Raw genomic sequence first — 23621 nt, 5'->3', positions numbered from 1 at the left:
TAATGGGTAATGTCTCCCGCTTACAGCCTAGAATAACCATCGCCTCAGTTATTTGCTGCTCGTGCATGTTGAAAGGTATCATTGAGCTCTTGGAGAAATTGATCTTTAGCCCTGAAATTGCAGTGAAAGCCCTAAGCATCAGCTTGAAAGCTATTAGGGATTGCTGGTCCGGTGTGGATATGAGTACAGAATCATCCGCATATTGAAGTGATAGGATAGAGTCAACAATTTTCCGCGAGATTGGTCTATGCAGTAGCCTATTTAGTACCCGAATTATTTGTTGCATGACATCCACCGCGAGAATGAAAAGCATCGGGGAGATGGGGTCTTCCTGACGCAAGCCCTTCCTGTGTGCAAAGGACTCGAATTTTTCCCCATTTATAATGACTCTAGATGAGGTCGATTGTAACAGAGTTCTTATCCAGGATATCCATCTACTTGGGAAAGATCTTGCCTTCATGACTTCCTCCAGAAATCCCCACTCCAGAGAGTCAAATGCCTTGCTAAAGTCAATTTTTGTAAAGATTGTAGGCTTCTTGGTTTTGGATAGGTGATATTCTCCGAGATGAATCTCCCTCTGATGAAAGCGGTTTGCTTTAGAGAGATGAGGTTGGGTAAGTGACTGATCGGGCGGAAATCCTTCACGCAATTTGCCTCCTTCTTTTTTGGGATCATAATAACATTCGCCAAATTCGAATCCTTGAGGTTCAGTCTTCCTTCATGAAATTCCCCAAAAATGGCCATAATCTCAAATTTCAGAATTTCCCAATATGTTTTCAGGAACTCATTTGTAAGACCGTCGGGTCCCGAGGCTCGATTAGTCCCAAGCCCTTTAATTGCTGCATAGATTTCTTCCTCAGTGAATGTGGCATCAAGGTCCGCTAAATCAGGCCCACTCGGGTATAGCGTCACTGGGTTGAAAGGTTATGTTTGGGCTGAAGATCCAAGCAGGTCTCTCAGTTGAGTGAAGAAAATTTGCAAAATATGTCTCGACTCCGTGATTAAAATTCCCTCCTGATTGATCGAAGTAATTGCATTTTTTCTAGTCCGAGAGGACGCCATAGTATGAAAGTACCTGGTGTTACTGTCTCCTTCGCTAAGTCAGCGGCAGCGAGATTTCTGCAACCATCATTTTTTCTCCATATTGGCAAGTTCAAAAATAGAGACCCTTAGCTCTTGCCTTCTGGTGAATTCATGGCTTTGTAAAGGTTGACTTTCTTCTAATTTATCATATAGTAGAACCGCTTCCTTTTGTAGAGCAAGCTTTTCTTTAATTTTTCCAAATTTTTCCTTTTTGCCATGCTAGCAATTCCTTGTACAGAGCCTCAGTTTTTTGATAGAATCCTTGTATCCCTACTACCATACTCGGTTCTCCTTGTTGCCACACTTTCTCCACTATTAACTTGACCTCTTGATAAGAGAACCAGTAATTCTCCCATTTTGGATCCGTTTTGGAAGTTTGCCTTTGTTTGCAAGATAGCACCAATGGGCAATGATTGGATACTATTACCTCCAGTGCATGTAAGGAAATAATAGGGAATTGCATCATCTAGTCCGCCGACAAAAAAACCCTATCAATTTTAGAAAAACTCGGATTGGGTCTCTTGCTCGACCACGTGTATGCCCGGTTCTTGAGTGAGATATCAACTACCTCAGATTCCCTAATAAAATCATTGAACAAGTTCATCAGAGCTATACCTCTTAGATCCCCTGGTCTGTCTGTGAACCAACGCACGAGATTAAAACGCCCCAACAGAATCCAGGTAATTGAACCAGCCCCGCCAATTGCCTCAATTCAGAAATGAAGTCTCGCTTATGCTCATCAACACTGGGGCCGTAAACTGATGTAACTAAGAAAGATTGATCCGTTGCATGTTGCTTCAAAACTACAGACACTGAATGCGCAGTAGCTCATGAGTTCATTAAAGAGTAGTTTCGCTTCCAAGAGATTAAGACCCCCCCTCGTGCCAATTGCCAGCAGTGCTGCACATCTCTTCTCAAAGAAACTCGGAAGGGCCGTAGCATGAACAATGGGGTTGTATGAGTTCCATTTTATTTCTTGAAGGCAACATACGTCGCATCTGGACTCTCTAATGGTGTTTTTGACCACATTACACTTCTCCAAACCACGGGTGTTCCAGTTCAAAATTCTGAGTTTTTTGATATTCATAATAGAAACCAAATTGACCACTCAGGGCACTTTACAACAAAAACTGGCACTTACTGCTCCCCACTGGAGCCATCTCCTTGATCCACCCTTAATTGCAGATTGGTCTTCGTTTCCTCCATCAGCTGCATCTCAAGCACAACGGAGGTTGTCATGCGCCTCTCCAAATTATCTCTTTCCACCTCATGCCTTATTACTTCTGGAAGAAGGCCCCAACCTATTGCCAAGTCCTGACAAAATGAATTTGAGACCTTGCATTCATAATAGCCATCTAGGCCTAATTTAAGTTCGGCCCGATTTCCCAGAGTTGAGTCACTTCTTTTACTTGAAGGGCCTCCTTCATTATTTTGGGCCTGAGCATTTTTCCTTTTAACCGTGCTTCTGAGCCCATATTGAGTAATTGGTGGCCTTGTATTCTGGGGACATGTGGAAATTAGCAATGAATTGAGGCCCCCATCAGAAGCTTCGCTTGGAATATTCTCTGTCATCGTCAGGGTCCTTGTCGGACTGTCTGTAAGAGACAAAATATCCTTCCCTTTGTCAGCTTGGATCGGCTGTGGAGTGCTCCTTGGGTTAGAATGCACAACAGTCTCATTTTCTCCATCCAAATGAGTCGTTATAGGATCCGGTTGTCTTCTGAGGATGGTGACGTGGGGACTGTGGTTCGTCAGATCAGTTTTGGAATTTGTGTCCATCAGAGGTCGTGTAGGCGAAGCATCTTTTGGATTATTGAAGCTCGGATCTTCTGCGGCCATGGGCATGAGAGATAGATCTAACGGCTGATAGTCATCACTGCCACCACCTTCGCTACCTTCGGTTGTCACCGACATCCCTTCCGCCGTCTGGTTGAGGTAAGCCTGCAAGTCCCCTGGTAATGACATGGGGTCCTTTCCCTTGCACATATCCATCACAAGTCGTCTCGGTATGCTAATCATCTCTTCTTCGCTCGACCATTGCATTTCATCCGATGACACCGGCGATCCCGGTGGTCCTTGTGGGGGTCAGGTGCACTTAGGCGACTGACGAGGTAGATCCGACTCCCTATAAATTGGTGCCTATGCCCATTTCACCGGTAAGACCCTGATCATCGATTGGAGACCTTCAATGAATACCTTCGTCTTCTTTGGGATGCGCTCAAGTGAGTCAGTGGCCACAACTACTGTCCAGGCTAAGTAGTCGCCTGGGTTAGCTGGAGATATAGTACCCAGATATAGTCCAAAAAAGCTCACCATTTTCATGACATATGCTTCTCTCCATAGTCTGACCGGAATATCCCGGAGCTCCAGAATTATTTTGAACTCCGGCACCGCTTTAGTAGCATCCATGAAAGGACTCCATGGCTGGAAATCAAGGCCAAGGTCCCAAATGCGACTCGGGATGGCTCGGAGAAACATCTCTGGGGCTAAACCTGGTGGTAGGAGGATGAGGCATGAGGAAGATGAGAGAGAAGCCACTGTGATTTCCTCAAGTGCGACCTTATCAGTTGCCACCGCAAATTCCACCACCATATCGGCTAGCAAATCCCCTTCCCAATCTAGCGCTTGAACCACCACTGCTTGGCTAAGGTTGTGTACTTCCTTTAGATATGTTTCATCCCTGTCAATGAAGCAAGTCGAGAGCTTTGGCCGGTTAATGGGCATCCCTTAGAATACATGGGATATGTGGCCTGTGAGGAGTTCATCAAACAAGGGTTCGCAGCCAGTCTCCTCAGAAACTTTAGGTGGAGGATGCGATTCTCCCGGGACTGACCCCTTCTCAAGGCACCAATTGCCTGGGTGGCTCTCCTTCCAACAACGGCCGCACTTCATCGGATTACGACAGAGTGCCGCGTTATGTCCTGACTTGCAACAGCGAAAACAGCGGTCCTTCCATTCGGTGAAGGTCGGGGATGGAGGAAATCTTAGTTTGGTAGGGCTGTGCGGCGATGTATAAATTGCCACCTTCCTCGAGTCTATATGGTCAGTGGGTGGTGTAATGACAATGGGTGAAGGGAGGGTGTGGGAAGGTACTGACTTGAGCTGTTGGGACTTTTGGGGTGGCGGAGAAGGTGTCTTCCTGAGGGAGGTTGGATGGGTTGGTGGAGAGGAGACAGCTTGGGCGTAGGTCATGAGATAATGGGTAAATGGTTTGGTTTTCGTTGGTACGGTGGTGAAGGTTGGCTTCCAGTTGTCGAGGTATCTCCGTCGGCGTTGCACGACTTGCCAGTCGCCATGGGCTGCTCCCTTCTTTGCTCCTGCTTGCATTGTTCACTCCTGTTATGTTCATTTCCAAATTTTTGAGAGAGGAGATTGTGTTGGAAATATAAAATGATATAAAATTATTTGGGAAAGCCGCTCAAGATTATGCCATGCCTAGAGGAAAATAAATCTGCTGTGATTCCAAAGAACTCCTGCGATTACTGCCTTTTTAAATCTAATCATTAATTTTTTGGAATGCGTGAATCTCAAAAATAGTTAGTTTTAAAGTACAAATCTCAAAACTTATGTACAGTTAGATTTGAAAAAGCAGGAAACTACGATTCCAAAGAATCGCAGCAGATTTATTTCCATGCCTATAGACATTAGGATTTTGGAATCCAGTACTAATCGATTTGAAGCCAAACTCTATACTAGTCAAGATATCAAAACTTAATTTGATCCAATCATAACTTAAAAACTTGATTTGCATTCGAAACTGACACATAAATAACCTTAAAAACTTAAGTAAAGAAGTGAATATATATCCAGATTACTCCTAAGTTTGATAAAAGCCTGAACTCAAATGATCCGAGTGTTTTTTGAGATAGAAATGTGGAGATGTAACTTATCAACTTTCATTTAATTGTCTATAAAGAACTTTCTACACAGAGAGTGTTGTCTTTTACTATTCGATCAAAGACTAATTCTTTCAAATGATCTGAGTTATATAGATATTAAAATTAAACAAGTGCATCAAACCAAAAATAAAAATATCCTGAACTAATTAGTAGATTTTTTCTGTCTTTTTAGAGAAAAAAAATATAAACATATTTGTAATTTGTAAATAAAAATTCAACTTAATTTTTATATTTTCTGGCTTCATCCTATTTACCAAGTCTACTAATTAGTAATCACTATCAAATATAACTTGTTTGCTCTAACACTTAATCATTCTTAATATACATTTACAAATTAGTATTATTTTTTTCGCATCATTGGGTTTCAAATCTTGGAAACATTAGATTCATTACAGCTTCGCGGTCACAAAAATCAATTTTCGCTTCGCTATGCGTGCTTTCTCCACCTCTCCCCTTTGGCTCTCTGCTTTCCTGGGCCCATCTGAAGCCTTCGTCCTTTTCCTCTCTCCCACACTCTCTCGGCTCTCCACATAACCCACCGATGGTAAGCATTGGTCCTTTAGAAATTTGAAAGCTCATGTGACCGCACTCTAGTATCTGCATCGTAGCTACAATTTAACTACCATAAATACTTAGAAAGACAGTAAAAATTGAGACACTGAATTATTTTTCTAAAGTATTTATATCTATGCACGGAAATATGTATATCCATACACGGAAGTATTTATACTTATGAGTTAAATAATTTGTACGTAAATAATTGCCTCTCCAATCAAATCTTTCAAAATATTCCTGCATCATAAAAACTTGTGGGGGACTACTCAAACTACATGAGGGACCATACACATTTTTAGAGGTATTATTTTTCTCTGTTTAATCTCGTCCATATTTCTGACGATCTGTAAGGCTTTTGCGAATTTAAAACTACAGACGTCTTTTATGCAGATCTATGATGATGTACATCTCAATTCGTCATTACGTAAGTGTTGGGTTTTCGTGAACGGTTCAAACCCATTTAATTAGCTTAAGCTGCGGAAAGAGTAAAACAAAAATTTTTACATCTAACTTAAGCTACGGATTAAATGAATCAAGAAGATTCGTTTAATCCTATTTACAGATCTACTCCATAATTGATTTCCTAAAGCATTAAATCTATTTACAAATTAAATAGATTAATATAACAATTTATACCTTGATTCCAAATCTCAGTTGGAATGCAGACCGAGCGAGTAGAGCCTCACCAGGGATGGAATCAACTCGCAGTATCACACGTGTGATACCTCTATTGGTTATCCACCAGGACTAACCGGAGAGCGATTTACTTCTTCTGCCAGAAATATCGTAAACCGCGGAATTCTGCAGAAACACTATTCACCAAAAAAGAGACAGATTAAATATATTTAAGAATGCAAGTTATTCCGTTTTACTAATAAAGCAAAACATGAAATACCGCAGAATCTAAAAATATATTTTTCCGAATCTCGTAATAACCGAAATCAGGGAAGAGAGGGAAAACCGATCAACGAAGTAATCAGATTAACACGTGAATTAGTAAATTTTCCCTCTACCCTCACCCCTCTATTTATAGTGTTTTGAGGAGGTTCGCAAAAGACCAAAATACCCCTCAAAACAAATCTATTTACCAAAAGCCCTTGACACCTCGTCCTTTAATATGTGAAAAGACCAAAATACCCCTTCCACACCCTTCCACACTCTTCTCCATGTTTCTACACCCCTAAGGTGTCATGCAAGGTGGCATAGGTGTGAAATGACCATTTTGCCCTTGGCCCATTAAGGCATGAATAGTAAAAGGTTTTGATTTTGGGCTTTGACTTTGGGCCTTTAATTTTAATTAAGGCTTTGATTATTTTGGGCTTTTAAACCCATAATTCAAATCCATAATTAACAATTAAAATTCCAAATCATATATATATAATTGTCATGTACAATTATATTTCTTTTCGGTTATTGTTCGGTAACTTTTATACAACGTAACGTGTACGTTTATAAATTAACCGTTGTTTCTGCTTGTCATTCTAAATGACATTTATAATTTAATTATATCACGTATAATTAATTATAACCATCTTAATATTAATTATAATCAATTTATAATTAATCAGTAAGATTCTCCGAGTAGCTCCTATATGGTGTGACCCAATAGGATCTGTGTTGTGTTGGTAAACAGAGTTAAAACTGTTTTAACTTCTGTTAGTCATGGGTGGCATCTGGCAACACATCATGACCATCCAATTACACAGATGATGCTGTACTGTACAATATCACGATCCAGTAAACAATTTACTTGTGTCAGTTCTTCTGTCTCATAGCTATCAGATCAGTTTCAAGGTAGATGTGTGTCATCCTTGGTAACTGTATCTTTTCTTGATCTTGAGTAGATTATCAAATATAATTACTCTTGTAATTATACCGCATGCAGATAATCTAACTCTATCAAGGGGCCCAGTGATGCTATAGCTCGTATAGAGATACGAGGGACAAGTAGTATTCTTGGCAGACTATCACTTCCTCAGCTAAGTTATATATATGGAAATGCTACCGTTATGGCTGCTTTTTACGGACAGCGTTAGATAACACTTACTCATATATATTTCTTAGTGGGAACGATAAATACCTCATACTGTAGAACTTTGACACTGAATGAAAAACATAAATGACACGAACACAATTCTATTTAATGTTTCATTCGGGGTCTGTCAAATACCATGTTCCTTGAACATGTATCTATGTGATTAAAATGACATCTCGTGTCAGGTGGTTTGTAAAACTTAACCATCTTTCAATCCACATACTAACCTTATAGCGGTAATTAGTGTTCCTGCTAATTACCTTGGTTAGTGACCTTTTAAGATTAAGAGTATATATCATCTATATTATGGAGTTTCACAATTTCAGTCATGAACTCGAAATGATCCATAAATGCAATAATACTCAAGGCAACAAAATGATTTATAAATAAACATTCAATTCATGAACAAAGCTTTATGATTAATTATCGTATTATTGACTTCTAGATTATTACAAACTAACAGTAAGTATATATCTCGTCGTGCAAATATTTATACACTATTAGAGTACTCCGAACACCTTAAATTTAAGTGTTTTATTAGGGTTACAACTACCATCTTCTCTTGCCATATAACGATATTACGAGAGTGATCCAAACTCTTTCAATTAGAGTGTTGTATTAGGGTTGTAAATGCACTATTATCTTGCCATATAGGGACACTACTAGAGTGCTCCAAACACCTTCAATTGGAGTGTTGTATTAGGGTTGTAAATGCCCTATTATCTTGCCATATAGAGACACTACTATAGTGCTCCAAAAACCATCAATTGGAGTGTTGTATTAGGATTGTAAATGCCCTATTATATTGCTATTTGCATACACTATTAGAGTGCTCCAAATACCTTCAATTGGAGAGTTTTATTATGGTAAGAACTACCCTTTTTTCTTGCAATATAAAGACATCACTAGAGTACTCCAAACACCTTCAATTGGAGTGCTGTATTAGAGTTGTAAAAGCTCTATTATCTTACCATATAGGGACACTACTAGAATGCTCCAAACACCTTCAATTGGAGTGTTGTATTAGGGTTGTAAATGCCCTATTAACTTGCCATCTGGAGACACTACTAGAGTGCTCCAAACACCTTCAATTAGAGGGTTGTATTAGGGTTGTAAATGCCCTATTGTCTTACCATCTAGAGACACTACTAGAGTCCTCCAAACACCTTCAATTGGAGTGTTTTATTAGGGCCACAACTACCCTCTTATGTTGCAATCCAGAGACAGTATTAGAGTTCTGCAAAGACTTTCAATCGGAGTGTTGTATTAGGATTGTGACTACCCTCTTCTCTTGCTATATAGGGACATTACTAGAGTGCTCCAAACACCTTCAATGGAAGTACTGTATTAGGGTTGTAAATGTCCTATAATCTTGCCATATACAGACACTATTAGAGTGCTCCAAGCACCTTCAATTGGAATATTGTATTAGGGTTGTAAATGCCCTATTATCTTGCCATATAGAGACACAACTAGAGTGCTCCGAACACCTTCAATTGAAATGTTATATTAGGGTTGTAAATGTCCTATTATCTTGTCATATGAAGATAATACTAGAGTGCTCCAAACACCTACAACTAAAGTGTTGTATTTGACATCTTGCTATATAGAGACAGTACATGAGTGCTCCAAGCACCTTCAATTGGAGTGTTATATTAGAGTTGTAAACGCCCCATTATCTTGCCACATAGAGATACTACTAGAGTGCTCGAAACACCTTTAATTGGAGTGTTGTAGGGTTGTAAATTCCTTATTATCTTGCCATATGAAGACACAACTAGAGTGCTCCAAACACCTTCAATTGGAGTGTTGTATTGGGGTTGTAAATGCCCTATTATCTTGCCATCTAGAGACACTACTAGAGTGCTCCAAATACCATCAATTGGAGTGTTGTATTGGGGTTGTAAATGCCCTATCATCCTGCCATATAGAGACACTACTAGAGTGCTCCAGACGCCTTCAATTGGAGGGTTGTATTCGGGTTGTAAATGCCCTATTATCTTGCCATCTGGAGACACTACTAGAGTGCTGCAAATACCTTCAATTGGAGTGTTCTATTAGGGTTGTAAATGCCTTACTATCCTGCCATATAGAGAAACTACTAGAGTGCTCCAAGCACCTTCAGTTTGAGTGTTGTATTAGGGTGGTAAATACACTATTATCTTGCACTACGAGTGTGCTCGAAACACCTTCAATTGGAGTGTTGTATTAGAGTTGTAAATGACCTATTATCTTCCAATGAGGATACAATACTAGAATGCTCCAAACACCATCAATTGGAGTGTTGTATTAGGATTATAAATGCCCTATTATCTTGCCATATAAAGACACCACTAGAGTGCTCCAAGCACCTTCAATTGAAGTGTTATATTTGGCTTCCAAATGCCCTATTATCTTGCCATCTGAAGACACTACTATATTGCTCCACACACCTTCAATTTGAGTGTTGTATTATGGTTGTAAATACCTTATTATCTTGCCATATAGAGACAGTACTAGAGTGCTCAAAGCAGCTTTAATTGGAGTGTTGTATTAGGGTTGTAAACGACCTATTAGCTTGCCGTATAGAAAGACTACTAGAGTATTCAAAACACCTTCAATTGGAGTGTTATATTTGGGTGCGAAATGAACTATTATCTTGCCATCTGAAAACTCTACTATGGTGCTCCAAAACCTTCAATTGGAGTGTTGTATTTGGGTTGTAAATGATATGTTATCTTGCCATCTAGAGACACTACTAGAGTGCTCCAAACACCATCAATTGGAGTGTTGTATTAGGGTTGTAAATGCCCTATTATATTGCAATATAGAGACACTACTAGAGTGCTCAAAGCACCTTCAATTTGAGTATCTTATTAGGTTGTAAATGCCATATTATCTTGCCATATAGAGACACTATAGGAGTGCTCGAAACACCTTCAATTGGAGTGTTGTATTAGGGTTGTAAATGCCCTATTATCTTGCCATCTGGAGACACTACTAGAGTGCTACAAATACCTTCAATTGGAGTGTTCTATTAGGGTTGTAAATGCCTTACTATCTTGCCATATAGAGAAACTACTAGAGTGCTCCAAACACCTTCAGTTTGAGTGTTCTATTAGGGTTGTAAATACACTATTATCTTGCACTACTAGTGTGCTCGAAACACAATTGGAGTGTTGTATTATGGTTGTAAATGCCCTATTATCATGTCATATAGAGACACTACTAGAGTGCTCCAAGCACCTTCTATTGAAGTGTTGTATTAGGGTTGTAAATGCCCTATTATCTTGCCATATAAAGACAGTACTAGAGTGCTCCAAGCACCTTCAATTGAAGTGTTATATTTGGCATGTAAATGCCCTATTGTCTTGCCATCTGAAGACACTACTATATTGCTCCACACACCTTCAATTTGAGTGTTGTATTATGGTTGTAAATACCTATTATATTGCCATCTAGAGACACTACTAGAGTGCTTCAAATACCATCAATTGAAGTGTTTTATTAGAGTTGTAAATGACCTAATAATCTTCCAATGAGGATACAATACTAGAATGCTCCAAATACCATCAATTGGAGTGTTGTTTTAGGATTGTAAATGCCCTATTATCTTGCCATCTATAGAAATTACTAGAGTGCTCCAAACACTCTACTATGGTGCTCCAAACACCTTCAATTGGAGTGTTGTATTTGGGTTGAAATGCTATGTTATCTTGCTATCTATAGACATTACTAGAGTGCTCCAAACACCATCAATTGGAGTGTTGTATTAGGGTTGTAAATGCCATATTATATTGCCATATAGAGACACTACTAGAGTGCTTAAAGCACCTTCAATTTGAGTATCGTATTAGGTTGTAAATGCCATATTATCTTGCCATATAGAGACACTATAGGAGTGCTCGAAACACCTTCAATTGGAGTGTTGTATTAGGGTTGTAAATGCCCTATTATCTTGCCTTCTAGAGAGACTACTAGAGTGCTCCAAACACCTTCAATTGGAGTGTTTTATTAGGTTTGCAAAACCCTATTATCTTGCCATATAGAGACAAAACTAGAGTGCTCCAAACACCTTCAATTGGAGTGTTATATTTGGGAGGTAAAAGCCTTATTATATTGACTTTTGGACACACTACTAGAGTGCTCCAAACGCCTTCAATTGGAGTGTTTTATTAGGGTTAAAACCACGCTCTTCTTTTGCCACATCGCGACATTACTAGAGTGCTCCAAACACCTTCAATTGGAGTCTTGTATAAGAGTTGTAAATTCCGTGTTATCTAGCCATATAGGAATATTACTAGAGTTCTCCAAACGCCTTCAATTGGGGTGTTGTATTTGGGTTGTAAATGGCCTATTATTTTCTTAATTGGAGATACTACAAGAGTGCTCGATGGAGCTTTAATTGGAGTGTTGCATTAGGGTTGTAAACGACCTATTATCTTGCCGTATAGAAAGACTACTAGAGTGTTCAAAACACCTTCAATTGGAGTGTTGTATTTGGGTGCAAAATGCACTATTATCTTGCCATCTAAAGACTCTACTATGGTGCTCCAAACACCTTCAATTGGAGTGTTGTATTTGGGTTGTAAATGCTCTGTTATCTTGCCATCTAGAGACACTACTAGAGTGCTCCAAACACCATCAATTGGAGGGTTGTATTAGGGTTGTAAATGCCCTATTAAATTGCCATAAAAAGACACTACTAGAGTGCTCAAAGCACCTTCAATTTGACTATCGTATTAGGTTGTAAATGCCATATTATCTTTCCATATTGAGACACAATAGGAGTGCTCGAAACACTTTCAATTGGAGTGTTGTATTAGGGTTGTAAATGCCCTATTATCTTGCCATCTAGAGAGACTACTAGAGTGCTCCAAACACCTTCAATTGGAGTGTTTTGTTAGGGTTGTACCTATTATCTTGCCATATAGAGACAGTACTAGAGCGCTCCAAACACCTTCAATTGGAGTGTTATATTTGGGATTTAAAGGCCTTATTATATTTCCTTTTGGACACACTACTAGAGTGCTCCAAACGCCTTCAATTGGAGTGTTTTATTAAGGTTAAAACCACGCTCTTCTCTTGCCATATCGCGACAATACTAGAGTGCTCCAAACACCTTCATTTGGAGTCTTGTATAAGAGTTGTAAATGCCGTGTTATCAAGCCATATAGGGACATTACTAGAGTTCTCCAAAGGCCTTTAATTGGGGTGTTGTATTTGGGTTGTAAATGCCCTATTATTTTCTTAATTGGAGACACTACTAGAGTGTTCCAAACACCTTCAATTGGAGTATTGTATTAGGGTTGTAAAGGCTCTATTATATTGCCATATAGAGACACTACAAGAGTACTCCAAAGACCTTCATTTGGAGTGTTGTATGGGGGTGGTAAATGGCAAATTATCTTGCCAGTTTGGGACACAACTAGAGTGCTCGAAACCTCTTGAATTGGAGTGTTGTATTAGTATTGTAAACGCCCTATTATCATGCTATATACAGGCTCAACTAGAGTCCTCCCAACACCTTCATTTGGAGTTTTGTATTAGGGTGGTAAATGCCAAATTATCTTGCCATGTAGAGGCACAACTAGAGTGCTACCAACACCATCAATTGGAGTGTTGTATTTGGGTGGTACATGCCTCATTATCTTGCCATATAGAGACACTACTAGAGTGCTAGAAGCAGATTTAATTGGAGTGTTGTATTAGGGTTGTAAACGACCTATTATCTTGCCGTATAGAAAGACTACTAGAATGTTCAAAACAGCTTCAATTGGAGTGTTGTATTTGGGGTGCAAAATGCACTATTATCTTGCCATCTGAAGACTCTATAATGGTGCTCCAAACACCTTCAATTGGAGTGTTGTATTTGGGTTGTAAATGCTCTGTTATCTTGCCATTTAGAGACACTACTAGAGTGCTCCAAACACCATCAATTGGAGTGTTGTATTAGGGTTGTAAATGCCCTATTATATTGCCATATAGAGACACTACTAGAGTGCTCAAAGCACCTTCAATTTGAGTATCTTATTAGGTTGTAAATGCCATATTATCTTGCCATATAGAGACACTATAGGAGTGCTCGAAACACCTTCACTTGGAGTGTTGTATTAGGGTTGTAAATGCCCTATTATCTTGCCATCTAGAGAGACTACTAGAGTGCTCCAAACACCTTCAATTGGAGTGTTTTATTAGGGTTGCAAAACCCTATTATCTTTCCATATAGAGACAGTACTAGAGTGCTCCAAACACCTTCAATTGGAGTGTTATATTTGGGAGGTAAAAGCCTTATTATATTGCCTTTTGGACACAGTACTAGAGTGCTCCAAACGCCTTCAATTGGAGTGTTTTATTAGGGTTAAAACCACGCTCTTCTCTTGCCATATCGCAACATTACTAGAGTGCTCCAAACACTTTCAATTGGAATCTTGTATAAGAGTTGTAAATGCAGTGTTATCTAGCCATATAGGAACATTACTTGAGTTCTCCAAACGCCTTCAATTGGGGTGTTGTATTAGGGTTGTAAATGCCCTATTATTTTCTTAATTGGAGACACTACTAGAGTGCTCGAAGCAGCGTTAATGGAGTGTTGTATTAGGGTTGTAAACGACCTATTATCTTGCCGTATAGAAAGACTACTAGAGTTTTCAAAACACCTTCAATTGGAGTGTTGTATTTCGATGGGAAATGCACTATTATGTTGTCATCTGAAGACTTACTATGGTGCTCCAAACACATTCAATTGGAGTGTAGTATTTGGGTTGTAAATGCTCTGTTATCTTGCCATCTAGAGACACTACTAGAGTGCTCCAAACACCATCAATTGGAGTGTTGTATTAGGGTTGTAAATGCCCTATTACATTGCCATCTAGAGACACTACTAGAGTGCTCAAAGCACCTTCAATTTGAGTATCGTATTAGGGTTGTAAATGCCATATTATCTTGCCATATAGGGACACTATAGGAGTGCTCGAAACAGCTTCAGTTGGAGTGTTGTATTACTGTTGTAAATGCCCTATTATCTTGCCATCTAGAGAGACTACTAGAGTGCTCCAAACAGTTTCAATTGGAGTGTTATTTTTGGGAGGTAAAAGCCTTATTATTGCCTTTTGGACACACTACTAGAGTTCTCCAAACGCCTTCAATTAGAGTGTTTTATTAGGGTTAAAACCACGCTCTTCTCTAGCCATATCGCGACATTACTAGAGTGCTCCAAACACCTTCAATTGGAGTCTTGTATAATAGTTGTAAATGTCGTGTTATCTAGCCATATAGGGACATTACTAGAGTTCCCCAAACACCTTCAATTGGGGTGTTGTATTTGGGTTGTAAATGCCCTATTATTTTCTTAATTGGAGACACTACTAGAGTGTTCCAAGCACCTTCAATTGGAGTGTTGTATTAGGGTTCTAAACGCTCTATTATATTGCCATATAGAGACACTACAAGAGTACTCCAAACACCTTCATTTGGAGTGTTGTATTGGGGTGGTGAATGCCAAATTATCTTGCCATGTATAGGCACAACTAGAGTGCTACCAACACCATCATTTGGAGTGTTGTATTGGGGTGGTGAATGCCAAATTATCTTGCCATGTATAGGCACAACAAGAGTACTCCAAACTCCTTCAATTGGAGTGTTTTATTAGGGTTAAAACCACGCTCTTCTCTTGCCATATCGCGACATTACTAGAGTGCTCCAAACACCTTCAATTGGAGTGTTGTATAATAGTTGTAAATGTCGTGTTATCTAGCCATATAGGGACATTACTAGAGTTCCCCAAACACCTTCAATTGGGGTGTTGTATTTGGGTTGTAAATGCCCTATTATTTTCTTAATTGGAGACACTACTAGAGTGTTCCAAGCACCTTCAATTGGAGTGTTGTATTAGGGTTCTAAACGCTCTATTATATTGTCATATAGAGACACTACAAGAGTACCCCAAACACCTTCATTTGGAGTGTTGTATTGGGGTGGTGAATGCCAAATTATCTTGCCATGTATAGGCACAACTAGAGTGCTACCAACACCATCAATTGGAGTGTTGTATTTGGGTGGTACATCCCTTATTATATTGATGTATAGGCACAACTAGAGTGCTACCAACACCATCAATTGGAGTGTTGTATTTGGGTGGTACATCCCTTATTATATTGCAATTTAGAGACACTACTAGAGTGCTCGAAGCAGCTTTAATTGGAGTGTTGTATTAGGGTTGTAAACGACCTATTATCTTGCCGTATAGAAAGACTACTAGAGTTTTCAAAACACCTTCAATTGGAGTGTTGTATTTGGATGCGAAATGCACTATTATCTTGCCATCTGAAGACTCTACTATGGTTCTCCAAACACCTTCAATTGGAGTGTTGTATTTGGGTTGTAAATACTCTGTTGTCTTGCCATCTAGTGACACTACTAGAGTGCTGCAAACACCATCAATTGGAGGGTTGTATTAGGGTTGTAAATGCCCTATTAAATTGCCATATAGAGACAGTACTAGAGTGCTCAAAGAACCTTCAATTTGAGTATCGTATTAGGTTGTAAATGCCATATTATCTTGCCATATAGAGATACTATAGGAGTGCTCGAAACACCTTCAATTGGAGTGTTGTATTAGGGTTGTAAATTCCCTATTATTTTGCCATGTAGAGAGACTACTAGAGTGCTCCTAACACCTTCAATTGGAGTGTTTAATTTGGGTTGTAACCCTATTATGTTGCCATATAGAGATAGTACTAGAGTGCTCCAAACAACTTCAATTGGAGTGTTATATTTGGGAGGTAAAAGCGTTATTATATTGCCTTTTGGACACACTACTAGAGTGCTCCAAACGCATTCAATTGGGGTGTTTTATTAGGGTTAAAACCACGCTCTTCTCTTGCCATATCGCGACATTACTAGAGTGCTCCAAACACCTTCTATTGGAGTGTTGTATTTGGGTTGTAAAAGCTCTCTTATCTTGCCATCTAGAGACACTACTAGAATGCTCCAAACACCATCAATTGGAGGGTTGTATTAGGGTTGTAAATGCCCTATTATTTTCTTAATTGGAGACACTACTAGAGTGTTCCAAACACCTTCAATTGGAGCGTTGTATTAGGGTTGTAAACGCTCTATTATATTGCCACATAGAGACACTACAAGAGTACTCCAAACACCTTCATTTGGAGTGTTGTATGGGGGTGGTAAATAGCAAATTATCTTGCCAGTTGGAGACACAAATAGAGTGCTCGAAACATCTCCAATTGGAGTGTTGTATTAGTGTTGTAAACGCCCTATTATCATGTTATATACAGGCTCAACTAGAGTGCTCCCAACACCTTTATTTGGAGTGTTGTATTAGGGTGATAAATGCCAAATTATCTTGCCATGTAGAGGCACAACTAGAGTGCCACCAACACCATCAATTGGAGTGTTGTATTTGGGTGGTACATGACTGATTATTTTGCCATATAGACACTACTAGAGTGCTAGAAGCAAATTTAATTGGAGTGTTGTATTTGGGTTGTAAATGACGTATTATCTTGCCGTATAGAAAGACTACAAGAGTGTTCAAAACACCTTCAATTGGAGTGTTGTATTTGGGTGCGAAATGCACTATTATCTTGTCATCTGAAGACTTACTATGGTGCTCTAAACACCTTCAATTGGAGTGTTGTATTAGGGTTGTAAATGCTCTATTTTCTTGCCATAGACACTACTAGAGTACTCCAAATACCTTCATTTAGAGTGTTGTATTGGGGTGGTAAATGCCAAATTATCTTGCCAGTTGAAGACACAACTAGAGTGGTCCAAACACCATCAATTGGAATGTTGTATTTGAGTTGTGAATGCCTTATTTTCTTGTCCTATAGAGACACTACTAGAGTGCTCTGAGCACCTTTAATTGGAGTGTTGCATTAGGGTTGTAAATGCCCTATTATCTTGCCATATAGAAACATTCCTAGAGTGCTCCAGATACCTTCAATTGGAGTGTTGCATGAGGGTTGTTAATGCTCTATTATCTTGCCTTCTAGACACACTACTAGAGTGCTTCAAACACCATGAATTGGAGTGTTGTATTAGGGTTGTAAATACCCTATTATATTGCCATATAGAGACACAACTAGAGCTTTCCAAACACCTTCAATTGGAGTGTTGTATTAGGGTTGTAAATGCCATATTAACTTGCCATATAAAAACACTACTGGAGTGCTCAAAACACCTTTAATTGGAGTGTTGTATTTGTGTTATAAATGCCCTATTATCTTGCCATCTGAGGACACTACTAGTGTGCTCCAAACACCTTCAGTTGGAGGGTTGTATTAGGGTTGTAAATGTCATGTTATCTTGTCATTTAGAGAGACTACTAGAGTTCACCAAACACCGTAAATTGGAGTATTTTATTAGGGTTACAACTACCCTCTAATGTTGCCATTTGGAGACACTATTAGAGTGCCGCAAAGACTTTCAGTTGGAGTGTTGTATTAGTGTTGCAGCTATCCTATTATCTTGCCCTATAGAAACCCTACTAGGGTGCTCTAAACACCTACAATTGGGGTGTTGTATTAGGGTTGTAAATGCCCTATTATCTTGCCATATAGGGACATTACTAGAGTGCTCCAAACACCATCAATTGGGGTGTTGTATTTGGGTTGTAAATGCCCCATTATCTTGTTATTTTGGTGACACTACTAGAGTGTTCCGAACACCATCAATTGGAGTGTTGTATTAGGGTTGTAAGTGCTTTATTATCTTGTCATAGGGAGACACAACTAGAGTGCTTCAAACATCTTCAATTGGAGTGTTGTATTAGGGTTATAAACGTCCTATTATCTTGCGATATAGAGATACGACCAGAGTTCACCAAATACCTTTATTTGGAATGTTGTATTAGGGTGGTAAGTGCCAAATTATCTTGCTATCTGGAGACACAACTAGAGTGGTCCAAATACCTTCAATTGGAGTGTTGTATTGGGGTTGTAAATGCCCCATTATCTTGTTATTTTGGAGACACTACTAGAGTGTTCCGAACACCATCAATTAGAGTGTTGTATTAGGGTTGTAAGTGCCTTATTATCTTGTCATAGGGAGACACTACTAAAGTGTTTCAAACATATTCAATTGGAGTGTTGTATTAGGGTTATAAACGTCCTATTATCTTGCCATATAGAGACACGACCAGAGTTCACCAAACACCTTTATTTGGAATGTTGTATTAGGGTGGTCAGTGCCAAATTATCTTGCTATTTGGAGACACAACTAGAGTGCTCCAAACACCTTCAATTGGAGTGTTGTATTGGGGTTGTAAATGCCCTATTATCTTGCCATCTGAAGACACTACTAGAGTGCTCCAAATACCATCAATTGGAGTGTTGTATTGGGGTTGTCAACTCCCTATTATCTTGCCATATAGAGACACGACTAGAGTTCTCCAAACTCCTTCAATTCGAGTGTTGTATTTGGGTTGTAAATGCCCTATTATCTTGCCATCTGAAGACACTACTAGAGTGCTCCAAACACCTTCAATTGGAGTGTTGTATTAGGTTTGTAAATGACATATTATCTTGTTATCTAGAGACACTACTACAGTGCTCCAAACATTATCAATTATAGTGTTCTATTAGGGATGTAAATGCCCTATTATCTTTCCATCTAAAGAGACTACTAGAGTGCTCAAAACACCTTCAATTGGAGTGTATTATTAGGATCACAACACCCCAAACACCTGCAACTATCATGTTATCTTGCCATATAGAAACACTACTAGAGTGCTCGAAACACGTTCAATTGGGGTGTTGTATTAGAGTTGTAAATGCCCTATTATTTTGCCATATAGAGACAGTACTAGAGTGTTCCAAACGGCTTCAATTGGAGTGTTTTATTAGGGTTGCAACAACGTTCTTCTCTTGTCATATAGGGACATTTTAAAGTGCTCCAAACACCTTCAGTTGGAGTCTTGTATTAGAGTTGTAAATGCCCTGTTACCTAGCAATATAGGAACATTAGTAAAGTGCTCCAAGGACCTTCAATTAGGGAGTTATATTTGGGTTGTAAATGCCCTATTATATTGTTATTTGGAGACACTAGTGTGCTCCTACCACCTTCAATTGGAGTATTGTATTAGAGTTGTAAATGCCCTATTATCTTGCCATCTGGAGACACTACTAGACTATTGCAAACACCTTCAATTGGAGGGTTCTATTAGGGTTGTAAATGCCCTACTATATTGCCATACAGAGACATTACTGGAGTGCTCTAAGCACCTTCAATTGGAGAGTTGTATTGCCATATAAAGACACTACTGGAGTGCTCCCAGCACCTTCAATTGGAGACATTACTAGAGTGCTCCAAACACATTCAATTGGAGTGTTGTATTAGGGTTGTAAATACCTGATTATCTTGTCATATGGAGACACTACTAGAGTGCTCGAAACATCTTCAATTCGGGTGCTTTATTAGTGTTGTAAATGCCCTATTATCATGCAACATAGAGGCACTACAAGAGTGCTCCAAACACCTTCATTTGGAGTGTTATATTAGGTTGGTAAATTCCAAATTATCTTGCTATGTAGAGGCACAACTAGAGTGCTCCCAACACCATCAATTGGAGTGTTTTATTTGGGTGGTAAATACCTTATTATCTTGCCATATAGAGTGCTCGAAGCAGCTTTAATTGGAGTGTTGTATTAGGGTTCTAAACGACCTATTATCTTGCCGTATAGAAAGACTACTAGAGTGTTCGAAACACCTTCAAGTGTAGCATTGTATTAGGGTTGTAAATGCCCTATTATATTGCCATCTAGAGACACTACTAGAGTGCTCAAAGCACCTTCAATTGGAGTATTGTATTAGGGTTGTAAATGCCATATTATATTGTCACTAGTCAAGTGTCCGTGCTCTGCAACGGAGAATGAAATAATTTTTAAGGAGCGACATAGAATGAATAACATGAATGTTTAAGAACTAAGAATGAATAAAATATTTTTTGAAGAACGAATAAAATATTTTTTGAAGAACAAAATAGAATGAAAAAAGTGAATTTTTAGGAACTACTTCGAAATCTTAATATGAATACAAAACTAACATCACAACCAAAAATATAAAATCACCCTCTCATTCTTTCGTACCAGTACTGGTACCAATATGGCATCATTATCCCCTCTCTGAAACCAAAGTTCTAAATTTCAAGTTAGTACCCTACACCCAAAATAACAAGTCTGAATGGTCTTACACCATTTAAACAAAACAAATATAAGATATAACAAAATAACAAGTTCAGAAACCAAAGTTTAGTGCCCTACACCCAAAATAACAAGTCTGAATGTGTGAGTTTGTAAAATCCAGTCCCAAATGAATATGTAAATGTTCTTACATGAACTTCTTCTGACAAACAATTCCTTTATAAATATTTTTTGCACAAAACAGTTTACAACTACAAATATATTTTTACTAAATTAGGGAGAGTGATACCTTCAATGGAGAAACAAAGTGAAATTTGAGCAAAACCTAAAAACAATGGGACGATTGGATGGCCTCCCGCTGGTATCGACCATGGCCTGAGATATAAAAGCACTTCAGAACTTAGTATTTACAAGTTATGTAGGGTAAAGCACATAAAGGGTATTAAAACAGAAGAATAATAAACAACAATTGAAGGAAAATTACCATTCATGGTAACAGTTGTTTTGAGTGCTTTTGTGCGCTCAAACCAAATTTTTGCTTCCAAAGGAGATTGACATGAAGAATATATATCCATGATGCTATCAAAACCTTACATTGACATGTGAGAATTCTGAAAATTTAAAACAAAACTACATCAAGGTTCTTGTTACCTTTCTGTACCAGTAGAAGCAAAAAAAGCTACATCAAGCTCAACCTCTTGTAGGTTTTAAAATATGCAGCTCTGTCTAAAATATGCAGAGGAATTCTGGATCATACAGTTTTGAAACCCACAGTTCAGATCAGAAATTTATGAATGATCTACAATAAAAAGTTCTATAAAGAAAATTATGGAGTATGGATCCATCTTTGAATTACAAGGTCGTATTCTGCCTAACAAATGTCAATCTATTCTGTTGAGAAACCTTATCAAATTGATTCAATGACTTGCATCAAACTCAAATACTCAAATTATACTAAACCAAATCACACAATGCTAAAGACCGTAAACTCAAATTGATTTCTTAGTATGATGTGTGAAAAGGCAAAACAGTACCTCAAAATGTGAAAATTGCACAGTGGCTAAGAGACGCAGTAGAGGTGGCACGACGGATGAGGTGAGAAGGCGACCGAGAGAAGGTTTGGCGGTGTGGCTCGTCAGAAAGGTTCGGTGGTGTGGTGTCGTCGGAAAGGAGAAAAAGGAACCCTAATTCAAAAGAGAAGGCGACCGAGAGAAGGTTCGGTGGTGTGGCGTCGTCGGAAAGGAGAAATAGGAACCCAAATTCAAAAGACAGGTGCGTGGGGAAGGAGAAAAAGAAAAGAGACGCGTTTTCTGTCTCGGGGAAGGAAAAAAGAGAAAACGCGTGAAAAAAGAGATTTAGGTGATACAATTTATGTGTATCATTGTATGTAGCATAGATCTAACTAACTAAATTTAGATTTCTACACGCTTGACTACATGAAACAGATGTAGAAAATCAAAATTATTTATTAAAGGCTGAGATTGAGATCTATTTTGATGAGTGGCTGAGATTTATAGAATGAACGGCTCAGATCTTCTCTGGGTGAATAGAGCTTTGGGTTCCAAAAAAATATGCATGGTATTAGTAGGGAGGATATAGAGACACTATAGTGTGCTCCAATCACCTTCAATTGGAGTGTTGTATTAGGGTTGTAAATGCCCTATTATCTTGCCATCTAGAGAGACTACTAGAGTTTTCCAAACACCTTTAATTGGAGTTTTTATTAGGGTTACAACTACCCTCTCTTATTGCCATCTGGAGACACTACTAGAGTGCTGCAAAGGCTTTCAATTGGAGTGTTGTATTAGTATTGCAACTATCCTATTATCTTGCCATATAGAAACACTGCTAGAGTGCTCGAAACACCTTCAATTCGGGTGTTGTATTTGGGTTGTAAAACCCTATTATCTTGCCATATAGAGATAGTACTAGAGTGCTCCAAATACCTTCAATTGGAGTTTATATTTGGGTGGTAAAAGCCCTATTATACTGCCTTTTGGGGACACTACTAGAGTGCTCCAAACGCCTTCAATTGGAGTGTTTTATTTGGGTTACAACCACGCTCTTCTCTTGCCATATCGGGACATTATTAGAGTGCTCCAAACACCTTCAATTGGAGTCTTGTATTAGAGATTTTAAATGCCCTGTTATCTAGCCATATAGGGACATTACTTGAGTTCTCCAAACACCTTCATTTGGGGTGTTGTATTTGGGTTGTAAATGCCCTATTATCTTGTTATTTGGAGACACAACTGGAGTGTTCCGAACACCTTCAATTGGAGAGTTGTATTAGGGTTGTAAATGCCCTATTATCTTGCCATATAGAGACACTACTAGAGAGCTCGAAACATCTTCAATTTGAGTGTTGTATTAGGGTTGTAAACGCTCTATTATCTTGCCATATAGTCACTACAAGAGTACTCCAAACACCTTCATTTGGAGTGTTGTATTGCGGTGGTAAATGCTAAATTATCTTGTCATCTGGAGACACAACTAGAGTGCTCGAAACACCATCAATTGGAGTGTTGTATTTGACTTTCAATTGGAGTGTTGTATTAGTGTTGCAACTATCCTATTATCTTGCCATATAGAAACCCTACAAAAGTGCTTTAAACACCTACAATTGGGGTGTAGTATTAGGGTTGTAAATGCCCTATTATCTTGTCATATAGAGACAGTATTAGAGTGCTACAAGCACCTTCAATTGGTGTTGTATTAGGGTGATAAAAGTCCTATTATATTGCTTGTTGGAGACACTACTAGAGTGCTCCAAACACCTTCAATTAGAGTGCTTTATTAGGGTTACAACTACGCTCTTCTCTTACCATATAGAGACATAACTAGAGTGCTCCAAACACCATCAATTGGAGTGTTGTATTAGGGTTGTAAGTGCCTTGCCATAGT

At 38.7% G+C, this 23621-nt stretch overlaps 1 long non-coding RNA gene across 1 annotated transcript; it reads right to left on the bottom strand.

The window, feature by feature from the left end:
* Positions 1-20685: 20685 nt before the first annotated feature.
* On the bottom strand, positions 20686-21812 carry LOC144562386 (uncharacterized). The gene is made up of 3 exons (XR_013514068.1): positions 21752-21812; positions 21202-21328; positions 20686-21092 (listed from the first exon to the last, which is right to left on the bottom strand). It is a non-coding gene; the product is annotated as an uncharacterized LOC144562386 (long non-coding RNA).
* Between the last annotated feature and the right edge of the window lie 1809 nt (positions 21813-23621).

The sequence above is a fragment of the Carex rostrata genome, chromosome 11 (assembly GCF_964058835.1).
Source record: "Carex rostrata chromosome 11, lpCarRost1.2, whole genome shotgun sequence".
In the NCBI taxonomy this organism is placed as follows: domain Eukaryota; kingdom Viridiplantae; phylum Streptophyta; class Magnoliopsida; order Poales; family Cyperaceae; genus Carex; species Carex rostrata.
This window is presented reverse-complemented; position numbering and strand designations above follow the sequence as displayed.